The sequence below is a fragment of the Gossypium arboreum genome, chromosome 1 (assembly GCF_025698485.1).
Source record: "Gossypium arboreum isolate Shixiya-1 chromosome 1, ASM2569848v2, whole genome shotgun sequence".
NCBI classification, from domain to species: domain Eukaryota; kingdom Viridiplantae; phylum Streptophyta; class Magnoliopsida; order Malvales; family Malvaceae; genus Gossypium; species Gossypium arboreum.
In genome coordinates, this window is record NC_069070.1 from 82,425,020 (window position 1) to 82,444,511 (window position 19,492).

Below are 19,492 nucleotides of genomic sequence, written 5' to 3' on the forward strand. Positions count from 1 at the left end.
CATGGCCAAATGCCATACAACACCATACCATGCATCATTACAAGCTTTACCTTTAGCATGCAAATAACATCCACAAATCCACCTTAGTTGAACCTTAACTCATCTTCATGCCTCACCACCACAACATCAAACATCAAACATCAATGATACCAAGAAGACAACACCCATGGCGAATATCATCCCCATTTCATGGTAAAGGTTTAGACCATGGGTTAGGTGGAACTCAAACTATCAACTAAAAACATGCATAAATCTCATGGATAACATCAACATACCTTAGTCTAGCAAACTCCCATGGCTGATTTTCTCAAGCTTCCCCTTTCTTCTTAGTACATTCGGCCAAGCAAGGAGAAAATGAGAGAATGAACATTTTTTTTCTTTCTTTCTTTGTTTTTGTTTCTCTCATGTACGGCAAGGGGGAAGCATCCATACTCTTTTTTTTTTTGTTATCATCATTTTCTTTTTCCATTTCTTTAATGCTAACTTTCTTAATTTATTGTTTCCTACATGCATCACTAGTCTAACATGTTGGAGACATGTTTCCACCCATAGTATGGCCGGCCATCATGCTTCATTTTGGCTAATTTGACATGCAAGGACAACACTTTCCCACATGTATTAATAGGCCACCTTACATTTGCCTAGCACATTTCTAAATTTTCTCACATAAGTCCTATTTGATAAAAATTAACTTACAATTAACAAAATCCAAACATGAAATTTTCACACATGCATATATACATATAATGAGCATCAATTATGATGGTTAATTATTATTATGACTCGGTTTAGTGGTCCCGAAACCACTTTCCGACTAGGGTCAATTTAGGGATGTCACAACTCTCCCCACTTAAGAAATTTTCGTCCCGAAAATCTTACCGTAAATAGGCTCGGTATCGCTCTTTCATAGAGTCCTCAAGTTCCCAAGTGGCTTCTTCCATTCCGTGTTTATGCCACAACACCTTCACTAACGGGATTTTCCTATTGCGCAACTCTTTTACTTCACGCCTCATAATGCGAACGGTTCCTCTTCATAGCTCAAATTAGGCTGAATCTCAATCTCGGATGGAGCAATTACGTGCGATGGATCGACCTATATCGTCAAGCATCAAGACATGAAAATGTTGTGAATCCTTTCGAGCTCGGGGGCAAAATTAATCGATATGCGATCGCCCAACTCGTTCGGATACTTCATATGGCCCGATGAACCTCGGACTCAATTTGCCCTTACGACCAAATCTAAGCACCTTCTTCCAAGGTGAAACTTTGAGAAAGACCTTGTCTCCAACCCGATATTCAATATCTTTTCTTTTCAAATCCGCATCGACTTTTGGCGATCCGGCGACTTTCAAACTTTCACGAATTACTCGAACTCTTTGCTCGGCATCCTTAACCAAATCAACCTCAAGAATTTACCTTCACTAAGTTCATCCAGAATAATGGGTACGGCATTTACGACCGTATAAAGCCTCGTAAGGCGCCATCTTAATACTTGATTGAAAGCTATTGTTGTGCGAATTCAATCAAAGGCGATACCGTTCCATGAACCACTAAACTCAAGGATACAACATCTCAACATATCCTCGAGTATTTGAATTATCCGTTCGGATTGACCATCGGTTTGGGGGTGAAAGGCGGTCTGAAATGTAACTTGGTACCCAAAGCTTCTTGCAACTTCTTCCAAAATCGCGAGGTAAATCTCGGATCTCTATCCGACACGATGGAAATAGGCACCCGTGTAATCTCACAATCGAGAAACGTACAATTCGGCTAGTTTGTCCATTGAAAAATCCGTCGTCACGGGGATAAAGTGAGCCGACTTAGTCAGTCTATCAACAACGACCCAAATCGCATCCTTCTTACTCACTGACAATGGCAGTCCGGAGACAAAGTCCATTGTGACTCGATCCCATTTCCACTCGGGTATCGTGATCGGCTGAAGTAATCCTCAAGGCACTTGATGTTCCGCTTTCACTTGTTGACATATTAAACATCTCAAACAAAATCGAGATGTCTCGTTTCATACCATGCCACCAAAACCGACGTTTCAAATCGTTGTACATCTTCGTACTCCCGGGTGGATTGCCATTCGGCTACAATGGGCTTCGTTCAAAATTATTGGAATAAGTTCAATTCTTTGGAACACACAGACGACTTCGAACCTCAAACAATCGTCATCATCGATTTGAAATTCCGAGTCCTTGTTCGAACACACTCATCCCGCTTTGCAACCAACTCATCGTCGACTTTCTCGAGCTTCACGAATTTGACGTATCAATAATGGTTTGGCTTTCAATTCAGCTACTAACACATTGTCGGGTAGGATAGACAAGTGTACATTCATCGTCATAAAGCAAACAGTGATTTCCGCTTAAGGCATCCGCAACCACATTAGCCCTTCCCGGTGATAATCAATGACGAGCTCATAATCTTTTAACAACTCGAGCTATCGCCTTTGTCGCAGATTTAAGTCTCTTTGGGTCATCAAATATTTGAGACTTTTGTGATCCGAATACACATGGCACTTCTCACCAAATAAGTAATGTCGCCATATCTTTAAGGCGAATACGATGGCGACCAATTCGAGATCATGGGTCGGATAATTTTTCTCATGTGGCTTTAATTGTCTCGACGCATAGGCCACAACTCGCCTTTCTTGCATCAATACGCAACCCAACCCAAGTAGGGATGCGTCACTATAAATGACAAACTCTTTGCCCGATTCGGTTGCACTAGAATTGGGGCTTCATCAAATAAGCTTTCAGTTGATCGAAACTTTTCGACATTTCTCCGTCCATTCGAACTTAACATCCTTTTGGAGTAAGCCGTCATTGGCGTGGCTATCGTCGAGAAACCTTTACAAATCGTCGGTAATAACCGCAAGCCCCAAAAGCTCCTAACTTCGGTAACATTCCTTGGTGGTTTCCAATCGACTATGGCTGAATTTTGTTCGGGTCCACCGACACCGATCGCGGACACCACGTGCCCCAAAAAGCTAACCTCTTTCAACCAAAATTCACATTTATTGAACTTTGCGTATAACTGCTTATCTCGTAAGATTTGCAACACTAGCCTCGGTGTTCAAGATGTTCGGTTTCATCTCTCGAATAGACCAAAATGTCATCGATAAATACAACTACGAACCGATCCAAGTATGGCCTGAAAATTCTATTCATTAAATCCATAAACACCGCAGGGCATTAGTGAGCCCAAACGGCATCACCAAGAATTCAGTAGTGACCGTACCTCGTTCTAAAAGCGGTTTTGGTATGTCCGATTCTCGGACCCTCAACCGATAGTACCCGACCTCAAATCTATCTTTGAAAACACCGAGGCTCCCTTTAATTGATCAAACAAATCGTCAATTCGTGGCAATGGATATTTATTCTTTATCGTCACTTTATTGAGTTGACGATAGTCGATGCACAACCTCATGGTTCCGTCCTTCTTCTTCACAAACAATACAAAGCGCCCCATGGAGAAAAACTCGGTCGAGCGAAACCTCTATCCGTCAATTCTTGCAATTGAACCTTCAATTCCTTTAATTCCGTTAATGCCATACGATACGGGCTATTGAAATCAGCGTAGTACGGTACAACCGATGCGAATTCCACTTCTCGAACCGGTGGCAATCCGGTAACTCCTCGGAAAAACATCTGAATACTCACAAACCACGGTACCGATTCGAGTTTCCTTTCCGTCTCTTTACTTCCAAACACATACGCAAGGTATGTTTCACACCCTTTTTCACATACCTCCGAGCGGTCATAGAAGATATTATCGGGCGCCCTTTTAAATCGAGAGACTCGACTCGGACTACCTCATTATTTGCACTCCTCAAATCAATGGTTTTCCTTTGCGTCCACCATTGCATCATGTACGGTCACCAATCCATACCAAGAATAGCATCAATTCATGAAATGGTAGAAGCATCGGATCGGTAGGAAAACAGATTCTCGAATTATTAGGGGCATCTCTTGCACACTTTATCAACGAGCACGTATTGACCCAAAGGGTTTGACACTCGAATTACGAACTCGAGAGACTCAACGGTAGAGTCTTCTTGGATGCTAAGGTTTCACATACATATGAGTGAGTAGAGCCGGGTCAATCAATGCAATCACAATAGTATCAAAGAGAGTAAAAGTACCAAGATAACGTCGGGGAGGATGCCTCCTCTCGTGCGCGGATGGCATATGCTCTAGCAGAGCACGGTCTCGGATCGGACAGCCGTATTAGAGGCTCCTCTCGATTACCACCCCTACCTCCAGAGATTCTCGGGGCCTACCTCCACCGTTGTTCCACTAGGTCTTGCACCTTGCGTCTTATTCCTCTCATCTAGCTCCGTGCAATCTCTAATGAAGTGGTCCTTGAGCCGCATCCATAACAGCCCTATTAATGACTTACCCCAACATTCACCTAGGTGTCGTCTTCCACATTAGGGGCATTCAGTTCTCTCTTGACGATTATTGCCCACACTAGCTACTGAAGTAGCTCGGAGTCCGTCAATGGTCGGGCTCTAATGGAAATTCCATGATCGTCCTCGACTTCATGGTGTCCTCCCCGAACCTCTTTACAGCCGAGAACGGAGATTTACTCGTCGATCTTTTACGGTAATCTCTTGCTTCAAATTCAGCCTTCTTCTTCTCCTTCCCAAGTTCTTCCGCTTTGCGTGCTCGTTCGACTAGTGTCACGAACTCCTTTATCTCCAAAATTCCCACTAGTAACTTTAACTCTTCATTCAATCCTTCTTCAAATCTTTTGCACATCGCAACCTCATCAGCCACACACTCCGAGCATACCGACTAAGTCTTACGAACTCATGTTCAGATTCAGATCTGATCATCCGGCCTTGCTTGAGTTCCAAGAATTCCTTACGCTTCGATCGATGAACCGTTGACTAATGTATTTCTTTCAAATTGGATTGAAAGAAATCCCAAGTAACTCGTTCATTTGGGACTATGGAAATTAAAGTCCTCCACCAATAGTAAGTCGAGTCTCGCAACAAGGATATAGCACACTTAAGACATTCATCGGTGTGCATGACAGTTCATCGACACTCTAATGGTGTTATCGAGCGAACTCGGCCTTTTCGGCATCATCGGTAACTATGGCCTTGAACTCCTCGCCCCACGCTTCCTAATCAAGTCCACGGTGGTTTACTCACCTCACAGGATCGATGAATCGGAGGCATTGCGGGCTCTTGGGGTGGAGTATTTAAATTCGGGAATGGTTGGACAGCCGGGTTGGTTCGGGCATATTGCGCGACCCACTCATTCATCATGGTGAAGAAGGCTTGTTTCGCCTTCATTTTGATTATTCGCGGATGATCGAGGCTCAACAGGCGGTGTCCCTTGCGCAGGAGCAGCCGCTACACTTTCAACGGCATCCGCCAAGGGTCTCTCTACCGGGTTCCATTGCTAATCAAAACAAAAATTTCAACCGTCAAGTCATCACATTATTAAGCACTAACAATTTGGCATGTATAGCTAGACTCACACGCGCTATGGTAGTCCTAGAACCGACTAAACCATAGCTATGATACCAATGAAATGTAACACCCCGAACCCGTGACCGTCGCCGGTGTCGGACACGAGGGGTTAATGGGCCAAATCTTCTCAAGGTACCAACCAATTTGGCATTTCCAGACAGGCTGGAAAACTGCGTCACTGTCGCTATAAAAATCATATCTCGAGTTTCGAAACTCAGAAACTGATTCCGTAAATTTTCCCTGAATTTAGACTCATATATCTATCCATGGATTTATTTCTAGAATTTTTGGTTGGGCCAATTGGTACAGTTTATTAGTTAAAGTCACCAATGTTACAGAAGTCGACTACACTGACCTTTGCGCGTTAAAACTTGAATATCTCTCTTTACAGGACTTTAATACTGGTGCCGTTTGTTTCTAATGAAACTAGACTCAAAATGGAATCTGCAAATATAAGGCATGACTTCTAATTCTTTCTGTATAATTTATAGTAAATTTTCAAAGTCACGACAGGGGACCCAGAAACTGTTCTGGCCCTGTCTCACGAGAACTTTAATATCTCTCAATATACTGCTCATATGGTCGTTTCGTTCCATCCATATTAAACTAGATTCATCAAGGTTCAATTGCATAATTTATTCACTATTTAATTCTACTTCTACTATTTTTAGTGATTTTTCAATCTCACCTCACTGCTGCTGTCCGCAACAGTTACTGCAGTAGACTATGCCAATTTCATGAATCTTTCCTTGGCCTTAATCATCCATCAAACATGACACAAATTATGGCCACCTTATCAAAATTAAAGTTTCTAAGACTCGTGGCTATAGGTTCTAGCATCCCACTCGACGACCACATAGGCCATTTTCACATGGCTTAAAGTTTACAACCCACAGTTCAACAAAATATAATAGCCTATACATGCCAAATGTTCTTCAACAACGAAGACAATACCAAAATATTTCAGCGGTGTGATGACTTCAACGACGGTTCCGAGCACGCAAACAGACGAGTCCAAGAGACCTAAAATGGGTGACAAGAAAACACCGAGTGAGTTTATAACTCAGTAAGTCATAAGCACTTTACAATTATCCATTAGCTAAATTCATCACAAAGTGAAACAATGAAACAAGGCTAGGTACTTCATCCATATCGAACTATACCATAATTCCTCGGACCTTTCGGTTCAATCTCATACCAAGCCATACATCCACATTTCATATTTATACGATAAGATATTTGAGGCATTTTCACACACTAACTCATTTTCACCACAATCACACAATTGCAATCATCACATAGATTTAAAGCTTACCAAGCTCAACCCCGAGCATGAACATATTGCCTATTCGTCATGAGCTCAAGGTACTTACCCGATTCGCTGTCCGGATTAACTCGATAATGTCGCACACTCAGTGCCAATTGTAATACAAGAGCATATAGTGAATCCGCACACTTAGTGCTATATATTTTCAGCTCGCACACTTAGTGCTATAGAATCAAACTCGCACACTTAGTGCTGTACAATTTAAACCCGCACACTTAGTGCCAATCTTGTCACCGTGTCCATTTATACCCGCACACTTAGTGCCGTGACCAATACCTTATGCATTTTGCTGCCTTTATACATTCAACAATGGCATCATTCCATACACATACATTTTCATTTACACATCAATTCATTAAACACAATTGCATATATATTATGATCATTTAAATCAATACCAAATATATGCTTAATGACTTACCTCGGATGTTGTCGCACGTTTTCAATGGCTATTCAATTACTTTGTCTTTCCCTTGTCCAACTTTGATCCTTTGAGTTCTTGAGCTAGTTCACACAAATTTAACTTATTAAAACCTCATTATGCTAGCTTATGGCGAATATGACAAGGAGTTTAAATGGTCATATGGCCACCCTTTTGCTTGGATACACATTGGTCATGCACATTTTATATTACATCAAGCAATTCAATACAATTCATTCAAGCATCAAGGAAAAGCTAAGGCCCTCAATAGGCTACCTAAGGCCGAATATACACATCAACATATGTATTCGTTCATGTGGCGAACATACACATTCATGTTAAGGCCGATTTCCACACTTGATACATTCAACAAGTAAGGTCGCTTGTATCGACTTAACACCAATTTGATTCAAGTTCACAACTAGGCTAGTATGCATATATACACTAGTAAATCAAACACTAACATTTGTACTTCACCTTACTAGCACTTCTCATTCAAATGACATGAACAACGAACATAGTTTCCTTTTATTTCCTACCATGGCCAAATGCCATACAACACCATACCATGCATCATTACAAGCTTTACCTTTAGCATGCAAATAACATCCACAAATCCACCTTAGTTGAACCTTAACTCATCTTCATGCCTCACCACCACAACATCAAACATCAAACATCAATGATACCAAGAAGACAACACCCATGGCCGAATATCATCCCCATTTCATGGTAAAGGTTTAGACCATGGGTTAGGTGGAACTCAAACTATCAACTAAAAACATGCATAAATCTCATGGATAACATCAACATACCTTAGTCTAGCAAACTCCCATGGCTGATTTTCTCAAGCTTCCCCCCCTTTCTTCTTAGTACATTCGGCCAAGCAAGGAGAAAATGAGAGAATGAACATTTTTTTTTTCTTTCTTTCTTTGTTTTTGTTTCTCTCATGTACGGCAAGGGGGGGGGGGAAAGCATCCACACTCTTTTTTTTTTTTGTTATCATCATTTTCTTTTTTCCATTTCTTTAATGCTAACTTTCTTAATTTATTGTTTCCTACATGCATCACTAGTCTAACATGTTGGAGACATGTTTCCACCCATAGTATGGCCGGCCATCATGCTTCATTTTGGCTAATTTGACATGCAAGGACAACACTTTCCCACATGTATTAATAGGCCACCTTACATTTGCCTAGCACATTTCTAAATTTTCTCACATAAGTCCTATTTGATAAAAATTCACTTACAATTAACAAAATCCAAACATGAAATTTTCACACATGCATATATACATATAATGAGCATCAATTATGATGGTTAATTATTATTATGACTCGGTTTAGTGGTCCCAAACCACTTTCCGACTAGGGTCAATTTAGGGATGTCACAAAACTTTACATGATAATATATAATTTGAATATTCAATCTTAGAGAATAGAGATTGAAATGTGGTTTCCATTTTTAATCAAAATATCATTCAACGTGCACCAACAATCACTTATATACCCGAAAAACTTTAAAATTATTTTAAATAATAGTATTTTAATTTTTATTTAAATAAATAAGTTTTTAAAATTTAACTAATATTTAAAAGAATTAGATAAAATTTGAAATCTTAATTTTTTAAAATTTTAATTCTTTAAAATTTGAAATTATTTAATATATAGATTAAAAACAATCAATCATATACCAAAAAAACTTTAAAATTATTCTAAATAATAGTATTTTAAATTTTTAACATATATTTTTCACACTAATTATCTCAAACCCTAAATCCTTAACCCTTAACCCTTAACTTATGTCCCTTTAACCCTAAAACCCATACACACCTAAATCCTAACCCTAAACCCCATAACCTGTAAACCCCTAACTCTTATCCCTTAAACTCTAAGCCATAAAACATAAACCCTAAACTTCTACCCCTTAACCTCTAACTCTTACCCCCTATCATCTAAACTTTAAACGATTAAAGTTTAACATATATTTTTATAATTTTGAAATGATTAAATCAAAAATTTTCCACTATTCAAAGGGATGAAGTGCTATTTTACCTTTAAAATTTTTAAAAATTTCAAAAAATCGAAATGGAAAATTTTTCATTTTTAAAGGAGCAAAGACCCTTTCAACCCACTACTTATGCCCCTAAATATATATTAATTATATGGTTTAGGATTTAATTATTGAATATGATTCACTTGAGATTCGCATACTATATACCCATGGCCATTAAACCTTAAACCATAAAACCCTAAACCATTGACCTTAAATATTAAACCCTAAACCCCAAGATAAATTTAATCAATATTAAGTATTGCTTCCATAATTTATTATGAACATAAGCTTTTACATTAATATCTATGTATATACACATAAACATCCATATGATGTTTTTTTGGGTTTAAGGTTTTAAAGGTTACAGTTTAGTGTTTATGGTTTTTTAGGGTTTAGGGGTTATAGGTTAATGTTTATGATTTTTTGGGGGGTTTAGGGTTTTAGGGGTTATATGACTTTTAGCGGCGTTTTGACCATAAACGCCGCTATTGCTTTGGTTTTTAGCAGCGTTTTACCAAAAACGCCACCATTGTTCTGGTTTTTAGTGGCGTTTTACCAAAAACGCCGCTATTGCTCTAGGTTTTAGCGGCGTTTTTGGTAAACGCCGCTATTGCCCTGGTTTTTAGCGGCGTTTTTGGTAAAACGCCACTATTTCTCTATTTTTAGCGGCGTTTTTATAAAACGCCGCTAATGTATAATTTTTGAGGCATTTTTTGATAAAACGCCGCTAAAAACGCCACTAAAGCCCTATTTTCTTGTAGTGATGAGTTGATAAGTAAGCCAGAGCTAGAAAAGTACCAAGTTAAAAAAATAATAATAATATGGAAATTTGTGATACAAAAATAGTTAAAGGAATAATGTTCGAAATGTGAGATGTTCAAGTATGGTAATTACAGTGAGCTGATGACTCTATGAGTCCATGTATTTCTGGGAATTTGTTGTAGTCGTTGTATATTCTCTAATGAATTTTTGTTATAAGGAAATGCTCCCTGATCTTAATGTTAGACAAAGGCAATATAAGTCTGATTGGTACATAATTTACATGATCCTATTTCTTTCTGGCATTCTATTACCTTTTGTTTGTTGGGAATTGACGAGAAAGTGTATATGATGTTATGATTTAGTTTCTTCTAATGGTTGCCTTGTTAGGTATGTATACGGAAAGGTATATTATTCTTGTTGTATCTATCTTTGGTGGCCAGAATGATGTTTTCTTCTGGATTTCCTTTCTCTGAGGGACCATTGAAGTCTTTCATATTTTCTCATGGACTTTGTTATTAGTCTTTTGATTCGGTATTGTGATTTTGATTTTCTTGTCTTGGATTTGTTTATGTTGGATTTCTGTATTCTAGATTTCTCTATTATGGGTTCCTTTATCCTAAATTATTGGTTATCTTTATCTCGTAACATATCAAGCATGGCTTATATCTAAAGTACGGCCTTCAGCTTGTAATATATATATCAAGTATGATTGTCTTTCTGATTTGATTATGGTGATTGGATGATATTAGTAATTGGAGTTCTCAAATTTTTTTATGAGAATTTAACATTAACAAAGTTTGGACAGATGGAAATATTGTTAATCAAAGCATTTGAATTGACTTAGTATGCATTGGACAAAGACTTCTTGATTTTCAGTTATAGTTATTGTATGATCTTTGAGAAGAGTAAAATAGAATGGTAAACATTTGGGTAGAAAATCCAGAACTTGTACAGAGATTTTGCAAGAAAACTTACAGGAGTAGTGTAGTAGCGATCGAGTTTGGAACTCGACATCGTTGATCCTTGGGTATGAATACTTGAAATGTTGAAAGTTTAAGAATTTATATCAAGTGTCATTAGAATTATTTTCACCCATGTTGGCAATGGAATGGAAATGAGAAGAAGCTACTATGGACTTCAGGTCTGATTTATTACTATCTCTGAAAGAGGAAAATGTTATGTGGCTTATTGTTAAATGTTTGATGAGATATATAAGTCATGCTAGAATGTACTGAATTTTCGCTCATTAGGTTCGAGGAATTTCGTGTCTTTATTATTATTAGATATTTTGAAATTTTAGTCTCTATTAATCGGATTAAGGATCTAGGTTCTATATCATGATTTCTTGGGAAAGCTAGAGGAGACCTTAAAATGAAAGGTAACTGAGAGTTGAATTGGCAAATGATCAGATTGCGTGAAATTATAGAAGAGTATAAGGCCAAGATGAACTGGCTAGTTTCATTATTCAAATTCGAAAGGATTCAAGTATGTGTATATATGTGGCATGATGGCATAAATGGGACTTTTGTGTATATGAACTCTCAGGTAGAGGTTGAAATTCAGCCGAGGTACGGTATAGTAATGAATCACTTATGATACTGATATGGAAAGATAAAGAGATAAGTATTAGAGATACAGTCGAGTGAAAGTTCTTTAATAATGATTATGGGGAAAAAAAGTCTATGTGAATACCAAAACCACTTTTCTGGTAGGATTTTCGGGGACGAAAATCCCTAAAGGGGGAGAAATGGAACATCTTAATTTTGGGCCTAGACAGAATAGTGATTTTGGGACCACAAATCCGGAGTCGGAGAATTATTTTATTATTTTATGTGTTGTGCCATGATTATATGAGTGCATGAAAATTTTGGTAAAATAATTTTAGCAATTGCATGCTTAATTGTGAAAAAGGACTAAATCGCATAAAGGGTAAAAGTTTTGTATTAGTACCCAAATGTGTTAAATACTTAGAGAATTAAAATTGGGGGTTTTTAAAGTCCAAATAGGTCATTAAATAAGTGATGGCCAGCCATGAGACAAGGATACTAAAAAGTCAAAATTATTAGGTGAGTTTGGTGACTTTTTTTACTAAGAATAAAATAAAATAAAGAGAAAAGATATCATCTTTTTTCTCCATATTTTCTCCATATAAAAACACAAGAGAAAATGGGGTTTTAGAGCTCAAATTTTCAGCAACTTAAACCCTTTGCAAGGAAGTGATTTTCTTAGTCATTCTTGATAATTTTTGTAGTTTTGGAATCCTTGTAACATGAGCTATCTAATGGGGGGATGATTTTCCAAAATGGTTGAAAGTCTAGGGTTTTTTCCATGTGAATATTTATGTTGTTTGCTGAATATTTATGGAAGAAAATGGATCTTAGTTGTGAAATAAACAACTTTTGTGAAAGGTGTTAGCATGAAAACACCTAAAAGTACCATTTTATGAAGTTTGTAAAATAGAGAGTAAACGTGTGTAATAATTGAATTATTGAGTTGCTATAGTTATGAAAATGGTTCGGCTAGGCTTAAAGAGTAAGAAAATTAAATAAATATCATTTTACGAGCCTAGGGGCAAAAGCAAAATTTTGGTAAAGTTTAGGGGTAAAATTGTAAATTTTCCAAAATATGATTTTTGGGTCAATTTGAATAATCTGAGTCCTAAATGGGCTATATTTGAAATGATAGATCAAGGAAATCGAGAATCGAGATTAAATCGAGAAAATACAATGTTGTGGAGTAATGGTAAAATTGTCGTTTTCGTATTCGAGGTAAGTCCGTGTGATTTAATAAACATGTTATTAATGTTATTATTGTTATACTTAAAAAATCTCCTTGTTATTATTGTATTGAATTATATGCTAGTGCTAGGGTGTATGAGAAAATATTATACCCTATGAAATAATCGAAAGCTTAATATGTCGATTTCACTTTGTGTATTTATGAAATATTGGAAATTGATGAAATATCATATCTTGTTGAGATGAGTAAATTATAGAATGATGAAATGAACTGAAAGTTCTTATGGTGAAGAACCTTGTGAATTGTATGATCAATTCTTTGAACGAGCTTGGCTACGATGTGACCCTTGAGAAATCCCGGTTGGACCTTTAGAAATACCTACGATACGGGCATCGAGACACTGCTATTATGTGAGCCAGTGTAAGACATGTCTGGGACATGCATCAGCATTGAGACGAGAGCCAGTGTAAGGCATGTCTGGGACATGCATCGACTACGAGATGTGCTAGTGTAAGACATGTCTGGGACATGCATCGGCACGAATATGTGAATGCCAGTGTAAGACCATATCTGGGATATGGTTTCGGCATCGATATGTGTAAGATTTCCCGATTATCCTCTAGTATTCCAAGTGGTTAAACAGATAGTTCAAAGCTTGCGATGAAAGCGAGAAGGTAAATATATGAGCATGCTGAAAGGGTACAAGTATGTATTCGAAGCTTAAATGCTATTGTGAACATGAAACAATGCACCTTTGGTAAGGATACAAATAAGTAAGTTATGCCTATGAAAATGAAATTGTGGTGACCTTGTGATTATGGTTTTATGTTTATGATGTACATATATGTATTCTTACCATGATGGTTGAAATGTGTGTGACTTAGAGGCCACATTAAATTAAGACATGAAATGTATATTCAGTTACTTGGTGGCCTAATGAACATGAAAGGAGAAATGGATTGTCATAAATGCCCATTTAAAAATGATCATAAAAGAGTGAAATATAGTAATAAAACAGTTTCGGAAAACAGCAGTAGTCTGAATTGAAAATACACCAAAAATAGCAGAAAATGAATAAAATATGGAATTGAAGCTTATTGAGTGTAGTTGCACATAGAAGAAACGGTGCAAGCAAAAGAATTTCATATTATGAGATATTTGAAATTGTGTGAGACATAGTCAGAACGATTTCGAAATCCCCTATTTTGAATTGGGAAAATGATCAAAAATTGTACAAAAATGATTATGAGTTATAATTTATATGCCTAGATTCCTTAATGAGTCTATTTTTATGAGAAATAAATGGGAACATGATTTGAGTTCCATATGAGAAGATAATTAATTTTTAGTAAAGACTAGTCGAAGTTGTTGGGCAGTGAATCAATGGTGATTTTACAGAATAAACTGTACTAATTGGCTAAACCAAAATTCTAAAAATTTATGGTAAGAAGATAAGTGAGTATGGTTTCAGGGAAAATTAGCGGAACTTAATTTGGAGTTCCATAGCTCCAAATATAAATCATTTCGTGACTGTTACTCAAGAAAACAGCTTGACTGGAGCATGAGTAAAAATGCAAATAGGGTTGTATTACCATGAGAAGCAAGTTGATAAATTGCTTATTGTTTTCATACAGTCTTACTAAGCTATAAAGCTTACTCCCTTTCTTTCTTTTCCTTTAGTGTTTTCAAGTTAGCTCGGGGTTGGAGATCGTCGGAGGCCGCATCACACTATCAAACCATCGCCTTTGGAATACGAATATATGTTATGCATGTTCAAATGAGTGGCATTTATAGGGGCTAGGATTTTTTTATATGTGTTAATATGATTAGGTAAATGTATTGGCCCTTATTGAATTATTTTTATTTGGCCATGAGATGTGGCTTATATTGATTATTGGCTTGTAAGCCTAAGCATGTGTATGCATGATTAAATGCTTCATAGGATGTGATCATGTTGTTGATGTGGATGAAATTATAAAGATGTCTTAGATGCTTAATCTTGTTAAAGCATAGTGTTGAGTGGCATGAGTGGATATGAAGTTGCCTTGATCATGTCTTATTTGTGTTTGATTAAGTGCTCTAATGTGCCATGTTAATGGCCAATGAAAATAAGCATGTGTGTATGAAATTGAGGATGACCAATGGCTTGGAAAATAGCCTCAAAATTGTCTGCACGGGTGTGTGTCTAGACCGTGTGTGATTCAGCCTACATGGGCATGTAATTCAGCTGTGTGTCCCCTGCATCATATATTTTAGCTTCGAATTAGCCATACGGGCTGAGACATGACCGTGTGTCTCAGTCGTGTGAAGGGCACGGCCTGGAGACACGGACGTATGCCTAGGCCGTGTGCCCTTGCTTTGGTGATGAAGTTATAAACAGGGAGCTACATGGGCTGGAGATACGAGCGTGTGAACCCACACGGCAAACTCTCACGGGCGTGTGACTCTCCAAAGTGTGAAAATTTTCTAAGTGTTGCAAAAGTTTCATATGTTTACGGTTTGGTCTCGGACCACCCCGAATGTATGTTTTAGGCCCCGTAGGCCCATATAAGGGACGTTAAACATATGTAGGAAAGTTTTTAATTTAGATGTAATTTTATGGCCGGTTTTTACATGATTGATCGTCTTAAGTCCGGTAATGCCTTGCACCCTGTTCTAGGCTCAAAATACAGGTAAGGGGTGTTACAGAGATGTATAAAAGTATGTGTCCACACGGTCTACCACCATGGGTGCGTAGTCCGGCCGTGTGTCCCCTGCGTCTTGTACTTTAACATCGAATTGGTCACATGGGCTGAGACACGGTCATATGTCTCGGCCGTGTGAGGGACATGGCCTTGGGACATGGGCGCGTGCTTTGGCTATGTGCCCTTAATTTGGTGATGACGTCATAAACAGAGAGTTACACGGGCTGAGGACACGGGCGTGTGTGACCACACGGCCTACCCGCACAGGCGTGTGTGACCACACGGCCTACCCACACGGGCGTGTGACCCTGTTTCATGATGAAATTTTTTAAGTTTTCCCAGAAGTTTTTAAAGTTTCCGGTTTAGTCCCGAATCATCTTTGATGTGTGTATAGGGCCTCGTAAGCCCGTTTAAGGGACGCTATACATATGTATGAATGTTTTTGATTTTTACAAAATTTTATGGTTGATTTTATGTGATTATGTATGTTTAATTTTGGTAATGCCTCATATCATGTCCCGACCTCGGACACAAGTAAGGGGTGTTATATTTAGTTTGCTACCAATGATCATGTATAATTTGATATGTCAGGAGATATCTAAAGAGTAGCTAAATTGAATAGAGGGATTCAAAAAAAATGGAAGATTATTATTTTTTCCCATTCAATTGTATTTACAAGTCTGTCAATTATGTTTAAAGTTGTTGACATAATTGTGAATACAAAAGTTCATTATATCATGAGATCAGAGAAAACTTGAAATGCAACGAAATGCATTTGAAGGTAGGGCAAACTAATTTTACTATTTTTACGAGTTGTTATATCTAACTAACAATTATATAGCAACTAGCTCTCAAGAACAATGTATGTTGGTTGCACAATCTACTTCCTTGTATGAAACTAAGAGAAGGAGAGAGAGAGATAACTATCTTCTAATGTCTAAACTCGAGAGTATTGTCGACAATTTTTTTCGATTCTTACTCTCCTCTCTCATAAAAAACAAAAGAAAAGGAATGTAAGGTTCCTTTTAAAGTCTTGAGAATAAAATTTAACTATATGTTTATAAAATTGTACTAAAAATATATTATTAATTTTTTTAAATAATCTAGTTTTAGATGTACCTTCATTTTTTAATGTTACTCCATAAATTTAGGTTCCTCCTAAAAAATACTACACACAATGTTTTGCTTAATTTTTCATTTATAAAAATAAAATACGTATGATCAATTTTTTAATGAAATATATATTATAGAGAATATAACAAGGTTCTAATATATAAATAAAAATATTTTCATTTATTTAAAAAAATTAGTTGATAAATAACAATTTTATAGTAAAGACAGTTTAAAACAAATTAGAAACCTTAAAACGGCATAACTCTAATTTCAATTTCATTGTATCCTAATCCTTCCGCACTTTGGAAAGGAGTGTAATACTACTACAATACAATCGTCGTTATATCTTTCTTCATTTTCCATTTAGTTCTTTTTTTTTTTTGGTTTTTTTCAGTTCTTGTGGGGTTTTCTTCTTCTTCATGTCGGTTGAACGATATAGCGACCATGTCTCAGAGGTGAAGGTGAACTAGGTGAAGGAGCTGTTCACAAAAAGGTTGTTCGGTCGAATCAAGAACTCCAAAGCCAAAAGCCATCTTTGGGCTAAGGATCGGGTTTTCGGTATGCCCACGAAAATGGAAAACAAGAAGTGCGGTATCAATTCCCCAACGTAAAACTTTATCATTCATCGAAAACGGCTTGCAAAAGCTTCATCGACGATGGAACAATGGGAAACTTGGAACCCAAGCAACCTCAAAACGAAAGTGTTTGGGTCCAAAGACTCAACCGCTATCACCGAAAAGAAGCAAAAAGGTGAAGAAACAAGAAAATCAATTTCGATCTTAAGCCTCGAATCGATCTCTCTTGGTGATAGATAACAAGGTCAAGTTTCGACATCGAAAAGGTGTATCACTACAGAAAATAGGGCTTTAGCGGCGTTTTTAGCGGCGTTTTATCAAAAAACGCCAAAAAAATTTTAAAATACAGAGCACTAGCGGCATTTTAATAAAAACGCCACTAAAAACAGAGTAACAACGGTATTTTTTACTAAAACGCCGCTAAAACCAGAGCATTAGTGGCGCTTTTGGTAAAACGCCGCTAAAAGTCATATAACCCCTAAACCCCAAAAAATATCATAAACACTAATCTATAACCCCTAAAATAATAATTATTAAAATTTATGGTTATACAATATATTAAATATTTTCTTATATAATCGTAAAAGAGATAGTATTGAATTTAAAATATTAATTAAATTAATTATCATTATAGTTTAAGATATATATGGTTTAAGCGGTAATTTATGATCTAACTATGATTTAAGATATACGGTTTAGGAGTTAACTAGTATTTGAAGGTTTATGATGAATTATGGGTTTAGGGATTATGATTTAGGGTTTAAAGGTAGGGTTGAAGTTTAATTTACAATGGGATAATTATATTAACTTCTTAAGAGATAATTTCCTTTCCAGATTCTTACATGGGATGCTATTAAGCAACGGTGATTTTGAATGTGGAATTAGCATTTGTTGAACTATGTATAATTTCCAAGCTTATATAACATAGAAATATCTTCTGAGTGGACATTATATATAACTAGAGTGTTCCAATAGAGAAATTGTTTTATTAAAGTTATGTAACTAATTTGTATATAAATGATAATGCTATTGTGTATTTTTATCTTTTTTTTGTTTAAATATATTTAGATTAAATAAAATGTCTCAAATAAAATATGTTAAAAATTAAGTTTAGGTTAAGGGTTTAAGGAAATTAATGATACTATTAGCTAGAAATTAACTCAAGAACATTTAAGATTCATGCTATATATATATTTTGTATATACTCATATTATTTAATATAAGAATATAAACATATATATATGTGTTTTAATTTGTACTACACTAACATTGGCCACACGAATTCCCAAAAATATGTTTACGATTATGGTTTAGGGTCAGCAGCTTTTAAAGTACTTTATAGTTTGGGCTTTATGGTCTAGGAGTTATATATGGTTGGTTTAGGGGTTATTGAATGGGTTTGGAGTTTAAAGTTTGGGGTTAGGGGTTTTGTGTTTGTGGTCTAAGGTTTAGGGTTTAGAGTCTCGTGTTTAGGGATTTAAATTTAGAGTATAATTTTGGATTTTAATTTAGAAGATAAATTATTATTTTAAAATATATATAAATATATGTATATGAAAAGTGGTTTAGTGTGCAATTGTGTACAGAACTGTAATTTGATCTAGATCTCTTGTAAAATATTTACACGTTATTGATATAATAAATAGCATCATGTTTTTATATATTTAATTAATTTATATGCATATATAATATGTATTTTAAAATGTGTATTAAATTAAAATTAAAGTTTCAACTATAGTTAGGGTTTAGAGTGTAAGTTTATTGTTTGAGGTTTAAAGTTTAAGGTATATATATTATTGAATATTGAACCAATATTTAGAATTTATGAGAGATTCTTGAGAATTTGTACTAAACCTAATATAAATATATGAAATATAGATTTTGTACTACACTAACATTCATCCAAGTAACATTATTTAGATATAATTTAAAAGAAATTCTAAATATATAGTTTTAAATTTTGATCACTTTTTATAAAATATTAAGGTATTAGCGGCGTTTATACATAAAACGCTGCTAAAGATCGGAAATAGCGGCGTTTTTATAGAAAACGCCATAAAATTTCATTATACATTACAGTAAAACGGCATCGTTTCCTCTGAATAGTAGTGGCTTTAGCGGCGTTTCTATAATAAACGCCACAACTCGTATTAGAACGGCGTCGTTTTGTAGTGTAGATAAAAGAGGCATTAGTGGCGCTTTGCTGAAAACGCTGCAAAAGGTCTCATTACCGGTGCATTTCTAAAAACGCCACAAAATTTCCTTATTTGAAACGACGTCGTTTTTTCTCTCCTGGGGTTTATGCCCTTTACCCAAAATCAGTTT